Here is a 15,771-nt window from a genome sequence, read left to right as displayed (position 1 = left end):
GCTTACTGCAAACCGCAGCTTTCTATCTTAATCTCACGGAACTGGGAAAGCGCAGATCATGAGAACATCAGAAGCATTCCTTTGAAAGCCAGCAGGCGCTGGGCTGGTGGCTGAGGGATGGTCAGGGTCCTGGGAACCTCCTCTGGCCCTGAATTCAACCCCCACCCCCGCCTGCCCAGGCGTCTAACCAGCCCCTGTCCCAGGATGGTGTCCCCTGAGGCCCCCTCCATCTGTTCCTCATGCAGGCAACCCCCTGTCCTCGGCCCAAATTCATCCTCATCCTCATCGCCTTGCTTCCTTCTCAGGGAGCCCCCGGCTCTGGGGAATCTCAGAACAGCTGTCAAGGACACTGAGCCCTGTCCCAGGCCTCACCGCACCCATACCTGCCCCAGGTCCCAACCCCTCCACCAGTCCCTCATCAACTGACCCTCCCCTACTGGTTCATCCCCCAGCACAAGTGCACCCTGAAGTCCCTGAAGTACTTTGCAGCCTAAACCAAAGTAATCGACACAAGGTGCCACCTGAAGGGGAGGGGGGGGCGGGGGTGCGGAGTCCTGTGCCGCCCTCTCTGTGCTGTCCCTCCTGTCCTACCGGCCACCCCTGCTGCCCTGGCCCAGGCCAGTGGCCACCTCCACATTTCAAATCTGGGAAATCCTGTGACTTCACCCACCCACACGCCATAGTTCCCTTGGCCCCTGCACTGGGTTTGCTTTTAGGTTGGGGGTGTCTTTGTCCCCTCACATCCGTCTCTTTCCTGTGGCCGCCCTCTCGTGTCACATGCTAAGTCCTCCATAGGTTTTGTTGAAAACGGGGGAAGGAATAGCCTGGCCCGAGTGTCCACCCAGCAGGACCTGTGGGACCTGCCTCCCAGGGACCCTCTCGCTCTGCCCTGCAGGAGGGGCCGGGCGGGGGTTGCACGTGGGCCGCTTCCCCCAAGCCGGGTGCTGCCCAGAGCGTGTCTTCTTCCCTCTGCACAGCAGCCTGGGCGGGGCCTCTCTCCCCGGGTCACGGCACCCAAAGGAGGTTAGGAGATGCTGCCTCGGCCCCGGCCTCTCGCCCACCGTGCCTGCCTCCCTGCCAGCACCTGCCTGCTCTTCCTGGCGTCGCTACACCCACTCGCAGCCCTCAGTGTCCTCCTGGCAGACACTGCACCCAAGTCTGGCTGGCCAATTGGAATGTCTTCCTCTGGGTCCTGCCAGGAGCCGGCCTGGAAGTCAGGGCCCCCGGTCAGGCCTGGCCTGGTTTCCTGAGGATGCCCAAAGGCAGCTGACAGCGGAGGCCAGACAGTGCTGACCTTCAGGGGCACGTGGCCTGGCCCAGGTGGTCACTACCCCACCAGGGACCATGAACACAGGGACAGGGCCTGTGGCAGCGGGAGCCCAGCCTGTGGTTGGTGGGAGGGCAGCCTGACCCCCTCCCTGACCCCTGTTTGCCTGTGACCCTCCTGGGACAAAGCTGCCGAGGCCAGGACAGCCCAGTGCACCCTTCTTGGGACCCTGCGGTGCCGAGCAGCCTAGCGCAGCCTGGACCCGATCGCCGCGGGTGCTGTCTGTGCTGCCTGCGGTTCTGGGTCACGGTGTCAGCCAAGTGCCCCAGGGCCGTGACACTGGCTCTCCCAGAGGAACCAGGCTCCTCTGACCAGCCTCAGGTCCGTGACCCCGAGTGGCCAGGCAGCTTGGGCCCACGCTATGGACAGCGCAGCAGAGCAGGGCTGGAACCGTCAACCCAGCATATGCCCAGCACTTCGAGTCCTGCCTCGGGGCTGTCACTGGGCTGTTGGGGGCCTGCTCTGGCCGCTGGCGTTTCCTGTGGAGAAGGGTCAGATGTGCTCGGATGGGGAAGGGGCAGGGGGTGATACGAGTAAGACGGATGGGCCGGGAGGGGTGGGAGTGTGGATGTTGACATGAAGTCAAATGAATGGTTTTGTAATGAGTCCCAGCAGCGCTGCTGCGCTTAGCAGTTAAATATTTCGGTGGAGAAGCTGCAGTTTTGAAGCTCACCTTCCCAACGGCCAGAAGAGAGGGGCAGACGGGGGAGCTGGAAGCACTTTTAGGTGGTTTTATCCCAAAAGTAATCTTGGAAGCCGCCACCCTCCCACGCAGAGGAAGTGGCCCAGCCCTTGGCAGGCTGGCAGGGGAGCTGTCCCCCAGCCTCTCCCGGGTGCCATAATGTGGCCCCAGGGACTGTCCCCAAACACTGGCCTCACACCCTGGAGCCGGGACCGGCCCCTCCGGCCTCTGAAGGGAGACAGTTATCATCGTTATCGTCGCTCTGACAGGGCCTGTGACAGAGCCAGCTGCAACCTCCAGGGCCCCGCGTGTGGGGAACCCGTTAGCGTCTGTGTGGAGTCCAGAGGCTGAATGGCTTTTCCTCCTGTCCCTGGTCTTGGCCAGCAGCGGGGGAGGCCGGGCTGTCTGTGAGGGCCGGGTACCGCGCCTCAGGAGCAGGCCCCCCGGGAGGGGCAGGCCAGCCTGCTGTGCTGGGACGGGCCCCACTGACTGCCCTTTCCCAAAAGGTGCTCGGCCACTATTTGCTGAAATAAGGACAGAATGAGATGGGCAGAACCACCACCTGGATTACAGAACTCAGAAGGGCCCGTGGTGCTGGTCACAGGCACCCTGTGAACTGTCCCTTGGGGCCTTTCCTGGCACAGACCCACAGCTTGGGCCGAGGACAGAGGGGACTCCGAGGGCAGCGCCTCTTGTGGGCGGGGCGGCCAAAGCGCCACGCCCAGAGGGGGCCCAGGACAGGAGATGTGCCACCTCCAGGAGGTAGAAAGTGAGCAGAGCTCAGGCCAAGGCCGGGCTCTGCTGGGGGAATGGGGGGCTGTGGTTCAGGGAGGGAGTGAGTGGACTTGGGCCCTGTCACAGCTGATGTGACAGACAAGTACAACCAGGACTTCCCAAGAGAGGAGGAGGAGGCGCTAACCACTCGGGTCCCACCTCCCCACCTAGCCTCCTGCCCACCCCCCAGAGATTCTGGGTCAGGGCTCTGGGAGGGGCCTGGGAATGTGGATTTTTAAGAAGCGCCTTGCCTAGCCATGTGGCTCAATGGTTGAGGGTCGACCAATCAAACCGAGATCATGGTTCAATTCCCGGTCAGGGCACATGCCCAGGTTTTGGGCTTGATCCCCAGTAGGGGGCATACAGGAGGCAGCTGATTGAGATTCTCATCATTAATGTTCCTATCTTTCTCCCTCTCCCTTCCTCTCTCTGAAATCAATATATATATACACACACACTAGAGGCCCGATGCACAAAAATTCGTGCAAGAGTAGGCCTTCCTTCCCCCCGGCTGCCAGCACCGGCTTCCCTCTGGCACCCAGGACCCGGGCTGGCTTCCCTCCAGCCCTGGCTTTGTCAGGAAGGACATCCGGAATGACGTCCAGTCTAATTAGCATATTACCCTTTTATTATTATAGATATTTTAAAGAAGTGCCTTGGAAGAATCTGACACCAGGGAAACAGGAACCTAGTGAAGTGGGTTAGGGGCCCTCCTGGAGTTCTGAGGCCACCCCACACCCAGCCCATGAGCCCCTGGGTCCAGGGGTTTGGGGTACCAGTGACACTGGGTCCTACTCCATCATCTGGCTCAGCTCAGCTGTGTGACAAAGGCCAGTGGTAGGTGGCCTGTGGACTGTGGCCCATGCATCCACCTGGCCTTTAGGGTGTGGACCCAGGAGCCAGAACCCAGCCCTGGTGGGCAGGGCGGCCTCTAGTGCAGGGCACAATGTCAGGGCTAAAACCCAGCAGCACCCAGAGTCTGGGGGGAGCAGGGCCCCAGGTGGGTGCTCACGTGGGCTTTCCTGAGTGGGAGGAAGGGCGCAGAAGAGGCTCATGGTGGGGCTGACTCAGTTTCCCATGCTCTGCCCACCCCTCAGATGGGACCTGGGTGAGAGCAGCGGGTGCTGGCCTCCCACCAGCCATCCATAGATCTAGGGTCCTAAGCTGTGGCTCTGTCTGTGCCAGGTCGGCAGAGGCCTGGGGTGGGGTCCCAGCCCCACCTCCCTGGGGGCCCTGAAGACAGGCAGGTGCCAGCCAGCACCTCCAGGTGACAGCAGCTGCAAGGAGAGAGCGGAAACCAGCCACACGAGGAATTGCTTTTTAAAAATTTTTTTATTTCAAACCATTTTTAAACATTGAAAAGTTGCAAGAGTAAAGAGCACAGAGAGTACCCGCATATGCATCAGCCAGGGGCCTATTCGAGTTTTGCCAATTGTCCGAATCATGTCCTTGACAGCAAGATATGCAATCTAGGGTCACATGTCACCCGTCGCAGTGTCGCCATATCCCCCGAAGCCTGGAACATTCCTCAGTCTTTCCTGACTGTCGTGACTGCGACATCGAAGAGTGAAATGTGCCCAGTTTGGGTTTGTCTGATTAGTCCCAGATGCCCTGACCTGAAATTGCCACTCATCGGACATGGCCTGTCCCCGAGTCCACCCCTGGAGGAGCTGACCTTGGGCGTCTGATGAAGGAGGTCTGCAGGGGTCTCCCCTGGAATGTTAGTGCTAGTTGCAATTTGTACACATTTTATGGGGTTCCGTTCCCCTTTCACTAGCTAGCATTTCCTGGGGTCTCATTGCCTGAGTTAATGGTTACTGTGATGGCTGACAAGTACATAATGACTTCTATTCCCATGACTTATCGGTTGGAATTCTATGTGAGGAAGAGCTCTCTCTTTTCCCCATTTATCACAGTTCTTTATGTCAATAGAGCCTCACACAGTCCCAGTTTATGCCCTTATTTAGGTTATGTTGATGCTCGAATTTGTGCAGCGGGAGCCCTTCTGGCTGGTTTTGTGTCTCTTCAATATGCACCAATGTTTTCAAGCATTTCATGACCTTACTCCTCCCCCGTTCTCCTCCCCACCCCCCACCCCTGCTATGCTCCACACCCAACCCTCAGTACATTCAGGCCCCTCTTTGATGTTCGGACTTCCCACCTCTGCCAGGGAGACCACCAGACACTGGGCTGCCTTTAGTCCTCAAACATTTGCCAGTTACTCAGCAACACCCCCTTCTCCCATCTGCTTGTGTGGGAAGGAGGGAGGTGTCTTCTAACTAGACACCCTCATGTGGAAGATGGGGCCTCACTCTACACCATCCCTGGGTTCAAGGGGGCAAGTTCTGCTGGTCCTGGGGCAGCCCATGGTCAGGCTCAGCAACAGAGGAGGGGGAGGCTGGAGGCTCCCTGTTCCTCCTGCTCTCACCCCCCACACCCAGACCAGCCCTGCCCGTTCTGACGTGGAAGGAAGCCCGACCCACAACCTGCTCGGCTAGCAGGGGCGTCAGGGCCGCCTGCTTCTGATCCCGCTGCAGGGAGCCAGCTGGGGACCGACCCACAACCTGCTCAGCTAGCAGGGGCGTCAGGGCCGCCTGCTCCTGATCCCGCTGCAGGGAGCCAGCTGGGGGAGGTGGGGGAGGCCCCTTCAGTCCAGATGCCTCCTCTGAGATGAATGTTAAAGGTCAAAGGCAGCCCCAGGGGAAATAGTTCCCACACCTAATCATGTCCAGAGAGGGGTCGGGAGCGAGGCTGGGAGCACATGGTGGGTGCGAACAAGGCCCCTTTGTGCGCTGGGGCAGCTGCAGCCAAGCAGCGAGGCTGAATGGACAGGCGTCTGGCCGCCTGGCTGCCCCTGGGATGAGAGTTCTCCCCCCTTGTCACATCAGTGTCTGAGGCCTCGTCAGGCCTCAGGCCGAGCCCTGTCCCTGGACCTGCAGGGGAGCCCAGGACACTGGCGGCAGTCAAGGGCCAATTTCTTCCCAGCAGAAAATTCCCAGGCCAAGATAGTCATAAATATATGGTAATTCTGATGGTTGCTCAGAGCTGCTAGGACAATTGGAAACGGATAATTTAAATTAGCTGTTGCTGGGGCTGAGTCCCTGGCTCTGAGTTGGAAATGAAAGGTGAGGAAATGCAGGCCAGTGGGGATCTGTGTGGGGGCCCCCTTATGGCCTCATGGCGGGCAGGGGCAGTGAGGACATAGCTCTGTGCCCCTCCTGCTACAAGTGGAGTCTGCCACTGCCACTGCCCCCCATGCTCCAGAGGGGGTGAGTCCCAAAGCGGGGGCACAAGCTCATACATGCTTGCATGCACCACACAGCAGGACACATGTACCCATACACAGCAGGAACACATGCACACACACCAGCAGGAACACATGCGCGCGCACCAGCGGAGCACATGTACCCACACAGCAGGAACACATGCACACACACAGCACAGCAGGAACACATGCACACACACCAGCAGGAACACATGCACACACACCAGCAGGAACACATGCGCACACACAGCAGGAACACATGCACACACACCAGCAGGAACACATGCGCACACACAGCAGGAACACATGCACACACACCAGCAGGAACACATGCGCACACACAGCAGGAACACATGCACACACACCAGCAGGAACACATGCGCACACACAGCAGGAACACATGCACACACACCAGCAGGAACACATGCGCACACACAGCAGGAACACATGCACACACACCAGCAGGAACACATGCGCACACACAGCAGGAACACATGCACACACACCAGCAGGAACACATGCGCACACACAGCAGGAACACATGCACACACACCAGCAGGAACACATGCGCACACACAGCAGGAACACATGCACACACACCAGCAGGAACACATGCGCACACACAGCAGGAACACATGCACACACACCAGCAGGAACACATGCGCACACACAGCAGGAACACATGCACACACACCAGCAGGAACACATGCGCACACACAGCAGGAACACATGCACACACACCAGCAGGAACACATGCGCACACACAGCAGGAACACATGCACACACACCAGCAGGAACACATGCGCACACACAGCAGGAACACATGCACACACACCAGCAGGAACACATGCGCACACACAGCAGGAACACATGCACACACACCAGCAGGAACACATGCGCACACACAGCAGGAACACATGCACACACACCAGCAGGAACACATGCGCACACACAGCAGGAACACATGCACACACACCAGCAGGAACACATGCGCACACACAGCAGGAACACATGCACACACACACACAGCAGGAACACATGTGCACACACAGCAGGAACACATGCGCACACACAGCAGGAACACATGCACACACACAGCAGGAACACACACAGCAAGAACACATGATGCATGTACACAGCAGCACACACATGCCTGCACGCACACACAGCAGAAACACCTTCTATACAGAGTGGTGAGGGGTGCACCATCTATTCCCTAAGGACACTGGCACACACTCATCTGCACACACACAAGCACACATTGGACCCCACCAACCCCAGCTGAGCTGCACTCTCAGTGGAATCAGGGGCTTGATGTCCCCATCCCTTCCTGCTGCTGACTGCCCAGGGCCAGGAAGGACCGTCCCACAGCCCCCCGGAGGAGGCTGAGAGGCGGAGCCCGGTGGAGGGCTGTGCTCCCCACACAGCAGGAACACATGCACCCACACAGCAGGAACACATGCACCCACACAGCAGGAACACACACAGCAAGAACACATGATGCATGTACACAGCAGCACACACATGCCTGCACACACACACAGCAGAAACACCTTCTATACAGAGTGGTGAGGGGTGCACCATCTATTCCCTAAGGACACTGGCACACACACATCTGCACACACACAAGCACACATTGGACCCCACCAGCCCCAGCTGAGCTGCACTCTCAGTGGAATCAGGGCTGGATGTCCCCATCCCTTCCTGCTGCTGACTGCCCAGGGCCAGGAAGGACCGTCCCACAGCCCCCCAGAGGAGGCTGAGAGGCGGAGCTCGGTGGAGGGCTGTGCTCCCCTCTGTGCTGATCCTGGCGCCCTCGAGGACAACCACGGGCCTGGAGCGCATTGTTGGAACTGTCCACCCAAACCGCAGTTATGCGGCCCGGAACTGGCCTGCGTGTTTACAGTGCTGAGGAACGGAAAGAGGCTCTTGTAAACACTGCAGAATTGCAACATGTCCTTGGAGTCCAAAATGTGGAGTGGGTGTCACATGGCGTGCAAGGGCCTGGGGACCTGAGCCTTTTGGGGCAGCCTCTCTGCAGGCAGGCTGGTGGGTGGCCCTCCGGACGCTGACCGGGCTGCTGTCATCTGCAGATACTGCAACCACCGCTCTGTGGCCGGGTGGGCAAGAGAGAAGCCTAGTGGGCAGAGAGGCCGAGATCTGGCTTCCAGCCGAGACCCCTCCCTCAGGTGGCCTTGGCCAGGCCTCTCTTTTCCCTCTGCATGAGGGGCTTGTGACCTACCGGCATCAAGGCCACATAAATATAGGTGTGCACGCGTGCGCACGCGCGCACACACACACACACACACACACACACACACACACACACTGTATCCATGTTCAGTCCGTGGAACCCGTGAATGTGGCCTAATAAGGAAAGGGCATCTGTGGATCTGGTTAAGACTCCTGGAGAGGAGACCATCCGGATTAGCTGGGTGGGCCCTTAACGTGTAAAGAGAAGAGAGGACAGACACACAGGGCGGGGGCCATGTGACCACAAACACAGAGAATGAGCGGCGTGGCCACCAGCCCAGGAACGCAGCTCCCCCTCGGCCAGCAACACCCAGGGAGTCCTGTGCCTTCTCTCTCAGCCTGGGATGCCCTCGCTATTCCGTCTGTGGGCACACTGGCTGTGCTGCACCTGCAGGCGTGTGGAGGTGTGTGAGTGCCAGCACGTGTGCAGGGGTGGCTGTGTGTGAGCCTGTGTGCATGTATGTGTGCACATGTGCTTATGCACTCCAGGAACTGTCAGGGAGGCGCCTCCCCTGGGTCCTCGGAGGGAGCACGGCCCTGAGACACCCTGATTCAGGGCTTTTAGCCCCTGAACTCTGGGGAATACGTTTCGTTGGTCAAGCCCCCAGTCTGTGGTCCTTCGTCGCGCACTCCAGGAACTGTCAGGGAGGCGCCTCCCCTGGGTTCTCAGAGGGAGCACGGCCCTGAGACAGCCTGATTCAGGGCTTTCAGCCCCTGAACTCTGGGGGAATACGTTTCTGTTGATCAAGCCCCCAGTCTGTGGTCCTTCGTCTTGGCCACCTTGGGACATTGGTGGACCCCTCAGAACCGCAGGGCCCCTTGTTCACGTTCCCCAAAGGAAGGGGGCAGGCCTGGGCACAATCAGGCTGCCCAGAGAGAGGCTCACCTGACTCTTTTGCAAGAAAATTAATTGCAGATAATGAGTCATGACTTGAAAGTTCCAGAAATATCTGTTTTCGCTGGACGTTTAATCCTCTGTGCACTGATCAGAAAATTAAAACCGCCACGCGTGAGCAGCTGCAGCCACCGCTCCGTTGTGGTGGGGCGGGTGCTGGAGGAGGGCCGGGCATTGGGAGCCTGGTGCCGGGCGCCAGGACCGACCTGTGACGCCTGCCTCCTCACAGACCCTGTGGCCGGGCCAGGGAGCCCCAGCTCACTGTAAACCCGGGCTGCAGACCCCGGGCTCACTGAGTCCCTGCCCGGGCCGCACCACACCCACACCTGCTTGCCCTGACGCTGGGAGAAAATGGGTCCCGAAGTGGGGCAACGACCTGGCTGAGGCCAAACAGCTGCTCCAGGGAAACCAGCCACTTCCCACCTGTAGGGCCGCCTGCCCCCCATCATGTCCCGGCCACCAGTGACGTCGGCCCTGGGCGCGGACTGGAGGGGCTGCCCCTCCTTAGAGACGGGACTGGCCTCCCACGCCCAGCACTGGCCTGGGTGATGGAGTTACTCCAGGAACACACATACAAGCACACGGGCTCACACACAGCCACCCCTGCACACGTGCTGGCACTCACACACACCTCCACACGCCTGCAGGTGCAGCACAGTCAGGGTGCCCACAGATGGGAGGGAGTGGCGAGGGCATTCCAGGCTGGGAGAGAAGGGCACAGGACTCCCGGTGCTGCTGGCCGGCGGGGGCAGCGGTGGGGGGGGGGGGCTGGCTAAGAGACTGGAGGAGAAAGACCAGCCCTGAATCCAGATGGTGGTCCCCACACGCCGGGAGCACCCTTCCCAGCAGCCCCCAGACTCCTGATTCGTGGCCGGGCACCCCGGCCTTTCCCAGAGCCAGCAGAGAGGCGGAAGACTAAACAACATCATCCACTTCTCATTTCCCGAAAAACCCTTTCGGCCAAAATAAATAGATGTCGATCAGCTGCTCTGTCGCCCATAGAAACATGGGTCGGCTCAGAGACAGAGGCAGAACAGCCAAAGGGGGGGAAATGTGGAATGGCCCTGTGAGCTCAGAGCACGAGCCCCGCGTCTCCCCGCCCCCCAAAGACGGCTCTGCATGACCCCTCCGTGTGCTGTTTCCTTCATTGAGGGGGAGGTCAGGACAGCAGGGTCTCAGATACACCTCCCTTCACACGAATGTGAAGATGTCTGTTCCCCCCACATTGACACACATGTCAGAAGCAGCCTTAGCCAAATCCCCAACGATTTCTAATGGAACCAGAGGCTAGGAAGCAGTCAGTGTAGAAGAAGAGCCAGGGCAGTTCTGGAAAATAACCGAGGGGCCGCCATGGTGCTGACGGAGAACGACGTTGGAGGCTGGCACTGCCTGATGCCAACTTACCCTAAAGCCACAGCGATCCAGGCCCCGTGGTGCTGGCGGCAGAACAGACAAGGAGGCCAGCAGAACGGAACAGAGAGCCAGGAACAGGCCCACACACGGCAGTGGCTGACCTCTGACCAAGGAGCAAAGGCTACTCGATGGAGCAAAGACGGCCTCTTCCACACACGGTGGGACAAAAAAAATGTAGACACAGACCTCACAACGGTCACAGAAATGAACTCGAAACGGATCACAGACATAAGCGTAAAAGGCAAAACGATGGAACTTCAGGAAGATAACACGGGAGGAAACCTACGCGGTCTTGGATATGGAGATGCTCCCTGAAGGAACTGATAAACGGGGCTTCGTTCAATTTCATCGACATTTAAGACTTCTTCTCTGCAAAAGGCGCTGTCAAGAGAATGAGAAGACAAGCCGCCAACCGGGAGAGAAGATGGGCAAGACGTGTGTCTGATAAAGGACTGTTGTCCAAAATATATGAGAACGCTTAAAACTCAACAATGAGAAAATGGACAATTTAAAACATGGACCGAAGACCTTATCAGACACCTCACCAAAGAAGATATACTGATGACAAATAAGCACATTAAAAAAATGCGCCAGAGAAATGCAAATAAAAACAACAATGAGAAGCCACCGCACACCTATCAGAATGGCCACAATCCAGAACACGGACACCACCGCGTGCTGGCGAGGACGGGAGCAACAGGAGCTCGCGCTGCTGGTGGCGTGCTCACGGTGCAGCCCCCGTGGGACACAGTTCAGTGGCTTCTTACAAAATGAAAATACTCTTACCATACAGGGTACGGCAAAAGCAGGCTTACAGTGGTGAGGACGAAAAACATGGAGTTTATCCTTGTATTATTGGGTAGTAATTATTGTATTGTTTTCCATACGAACAACTGTAAACCCACATTTGCCCCATCTGTCTTATCCAGCAATCACACTCCTTGGTATTTGCCCAAAGGAGTTGAAAATGCATGTCCACTCAAGCGCCTGCACATGGATGGACCCAGCAGCTTTATTCACAATTGTCCAACTTGGAAGCAACCACGATGTCCTTCAGCAGGTGAGTGAGTAAATAAACTGGTCCGTCTAGACCAGTGGTTCTCAACCTTGGCTGCACATTAGAATCACCTGGGAATCTTTTTAAAATCCTGATTTCTGGGTCTCATCCTCTGGAAATTGTTTCTTTGTTACTAATGTTGTGGCCCCACCCCATAACAAAGAAACAGAATTTCCGGAGGATGGGGCCCAGAAATCAGGATTTTAAAATGATTCCCAGGTGATTCTAATGTGCAGCCAAGGTTGAGAACCACTGGTCTAGACAATGAAATATTATTTACTGATAAAAAGAAATGAGCGATGCCTGGCCGCCGTGACTCAGTGGTTGAGCATCGACCTATGAAGGAGGTCATGATTCCATCCAGATGAGGCGCATGCCCAGGAAGCAGGCCCAATCCCCAGTAGGCGGCGTGCAGGAGGCAGCTGATCAGTGACTCTCGTCATAGATGTTTCTAGCTCTCTCTTCCTCTCCCTTCCTCTCTGAAATCAATAAAAATATATATTTTAAAAAACAAACAAACAAACAAATGAGCTATGAAGCCATGAAAAGACAATAGTCTTGGGCTGCACCTGCGAGAGGCCAATGCCTCCCCTTCTCCCCTTTCCTGGAGGCGCCGGGAGGAAGGAAGCCGGTCCCAGTGGGCCTGGCCAGCCTCTGGCCTGGCTGCCCTGGTGCCCTGGCTGCCCGGGTGCCCTGGCGCCCTGCTCAGGCCAAGCGGGGAGGCTATTCTGGGAGCTGGTGCAGAGGCGCAGGGAGCTCCTTATAAGGCTCTGTCCAGCAGCACGGTGCCACGGAACCCCCGGTCTGCCCTGCCACCGGCCTGCAACGGGCCGAGGCTGCAGAGGCCCCCTGCCATCAGCCCGCCTCATCCCGGGGTCCAGACTCTCTCCTGTCTCCCATGATGTTCTCTTGAGATTCACACGACGTAACCAACCTCTTGGCTTTGGGGGGACTTGGGACAGATGTGGGGAGCAGAGCTGCGGGCTGGCCTTCCACATCCTTATATGATAAAGCGCCTGGTCCTGGCTGAGTCACGGCGTTGAGAGGCGGGGCCGTGGGAGCCAGTGATTTGGCTTATTTTTAGAGGCTTTTACCGGAACACCTGGGTTGGGCCCAAATAATACAAGCATTTTAGCGGTTAAAAAAAAAAAAATCAAATAACGCTGTTCCAAGTCATCCAAAGCGGAGACAATGGGTGAGCTCAACGAGGCGTTTCCTGAGACTAACGGGCTAGGCCTCCTTCTCACCCAGCGGTCCAGGCACCTAGGTGGACCCAGCTCCATCTAGATGTGTCCCCAGGAGGACACACACCTGTACCCAGCCGCCCCATCCTTTCGGTTCTTTTCACCAGGAATCAGGAGAATGAGCAGTGAAACCGGGAGCAGATTTTAATCGTCTTCCCCGAGGGGGTTTATAGTTGGACCCCTGGCCCCTGGCATTGGACCTGGAACCCGAGGGCGCCCTGATGGCACTGGGTGAGGAGCGAGTAAATGAGTGGCCGAGCGGGCTATGTTCAACCCTTACGGTGTGTAAGCAGCTCCACACCAGCCGTCCCATGTCACCCAGCAGGGTCCTTCGGTGGCCGAGGGGCAGCAGGCTGTGCTCGCTGCCCAGGCGTATGACTTGGCCAGACAAGACCTTACCCTCTACAAAGGGAGAGTCAACCACCTCCCCAGGTGCCTCCCAAGTGTTTTCACAAGGACTCACTGAGGCAGGAATCGCTAGGAAGTCCCCAGGACACAGTCGGTGACAAGGAAGAGTTGTCCCCCGCTTTGTCACTATGAAAAGCACCGGCCCCCAATTTTAGGCTGAGCCCTGTGGTGCCTGGCTGATCACCGTGCATCCCAGGAGCCATCAGAACGCGGCCTCTGGACCAGGCAGCACTTGCTCCTCTTTCCAGCAAGGCTCTGCCCTCCAAGACTCAGCTGGGCACCTGCCTGCCCCGCCTCCTTCTACAGGCCCGTCCTCACTCACCTTCTGCTAAAGCCCCCTTTGAACCAGCACCAGTGCCGGGTCCCCAGTGAATGGTGACTCGGGAACACCTGGAACCCTCCAGCACACCTGGACTTTCCCCCGAGCTCCCTGGGGTCCTGCCCTCTCTGTCCTCATTTATGTCCCACCTGCATAGCTGACCCACCTCCCCCTCCCACTCCCCCTCCCTCTCTGCTCACCCAGCCTGCCTCCCTCGATGCTCCTTCAATGGCCTTCCTCCCGCCCTCGCCCAGCAGTACCTCTGCTGGGATGCTCTCCCTCTAGGTGCCTACTTGGCTCCCTTCTGCTCAGCTGTTACCCTCTGGACAGGGCCCATCCTGACCTAATGGGTCCCTCACACTCTGATCCCCTATCTGCAATTCTCTTTTCTACAGCACCTGCCACCTTGAACACACGACTGGCATCACCTCCTTACGAAGTGCCACTCATATTTCGCTCCCTGTGGAATGAGTGCTGGTGTGGTGGGGACCGTGTCTGCCTCGCTCCTGACGCCTCCCCAGGGCCAGGTCAGAGGCCAGAGGCTGGCAGCAGAGGGCTCTGCAAACCCTCACGAGTGAGTGAACACCATGGTGCCATCTTTGATGCGACTGCAAACACTGACTTCCCTCACCTGACTGGCCTGGCTGAGGATCTGGGGAATCCACAGGGTCTGGGGATTCTGGCAGCCCCTCCTCCTGCGTGACTCGCCCTCCTGCCCTGGGCCTTCCGTGTCAAACCCCTCAGCTCAATAAATAATGCTCCAAAGGTCTTGGCCTTTGAGATGCCCTTCCAGCTACTGCACATTCTTGCGTGTTGTGTCTAATGGAGCGGACAGGCCACAGCCTGCATCTCAGGAAACCCGCAGCTGCAGCTCCAGGTGGCAGCATCCGGTCTGCAGTCCTGCAGGTGGCAGTGCCCAGCCCAGATACCAGCAGCGGCCGGGGAAGTGTGGGAAGAGGCTAGAGGCTGGCCTGGCAATGTCCACTTCTTTCTGGATGACCAGAGGGCAGTCTGGATGGGCAGTCCCCCAGCATCTGCCAGACCAGCCCCCATGTCAGGGAGGTCACCTGCAAGCTGAGATCCTGAGCTACTGCCCTGGAGGAACCCCAAGCCAGCCGAGGGGGTTCTGACAGGGCCCTGGGTGGCCTGGCCAGGCAGCAGGGCCGGGGACCCTCAGGAGTATTCAGCCACCTCTGTTTCCGCATCTCCGCTGCCCTCGCTCCATTCCCTGGAGGCCGCGTTGGCTGGGTCCCTGGGCTGCGGTGCCTTCTCACCTGCTCTTTGTAGGAATATCCACTCATTCTTTCCCTGACCACGCGTTGGGCCCTGGTGCCGGGCCTGCATGTCTCCCACCCCATCCAGACAGTCTCCGGGGCATTGAGGCTCCCAGGGTCTGCTTCCTCCATCCTTGCCAGGGCCTCCCTGCCCTCCTACCCTCCACTCATCCGATACAGGCCCCCCACCCCTTTACTCACCTTCTGCTGAAGTCCTCTTTCAATCAGCACCTTTGACACGTCCAGTGCCGGCTCCCCAGTAATGGTGACTCTTGGGCCCGGCTGGCGCGGCTCAGTGGTTGAGCGTCGACCTAAGAACCAGGAGGTCACAGTTCGATTCCTGGTCAGGGCACATGCCTGGGCTGCGGGCTCCCTCCAGACTTGCTCTTACTGCACTTGGCTCATTGCTTCACCACCACCACTGAGCTCTGACCTCCTGCAGGCTGACCTTGCCCGGGCGGGCGGAGAGGCAGGGAGCAGGGAGCCCGCATGCAGGGGCAGGGGTCAGACCGTCCAGGTGACAGGGAGTACTGGCAGGGGAGAGCGTGGAGTCGGACACCTTCCTATGCAGGGACTCCCAGAGAAGGTGACGTGGGGGTGGGGGTGGGGCGGGAGGTAGACACTGGATGGATGAGTGGGGAGCAGCCCTACTTTGGGTCACAGCTCACGCTGGACAGGAAAGGCACAGATCCTGGCGGTTCCCGCTGAGGGGAGGGGACCGTGGGGGCTTTGAGCAGAGCTGAGATGTCCCTGCCTTAACTGGTTCTCTGCCTTAACGGCTCTAAATGAAGGCTCACGGGGCTGCCCAGTGGGGAAACAGGAGAGCAGGGGAGGGGTGAGCATGAGGCTGGTGGGGGAGA

The 15,771-nt window shown here is 58.4% G+C and overlaps 1 long non-coding RNA gene across 1 annotated transcript in view; it reads left to right on the top strand.

The window, feature by feature from the left end:
* The window catches only part of LOC102247006, a 19,511-nt gene extending 5,086 nt beyond the window's left edge, over window positions 1–14,425 (top strand). Inside the window, exon 4 of the long non-coding RNA XR_314295.2 lies at window positions 14,033–14,425. This is a non-coding gene — a long non-coding RNA (uncharacterized LOC102247006). The remainder of the gene's footprint in view (window positions 1–14,032) is intronic.
* Window positions 14,426–15,771: the final 1,346 nt, after the last annotated feature.

This window comes from Myotis brandtii, unplaced genomic scaffold (genome assembly GCF_000412655.1).
Source record: "Myotis brandtii unplaced genomic scaffold, ASM41265v1 scaffold577, whole genome shotgun sequence".
Classification (NCBI taxonomy): Eukaryota; Metazoa; Chordata; class Mammalia; order Chiroptera; family Vespertilionidae; genus Myotis; species Myotis brandtii.
The sequence above is the reverse complement of the archived record's forward strand: the minus strand, read 5'-3'. Positions and strand labels throughout refer to the sequence as shown.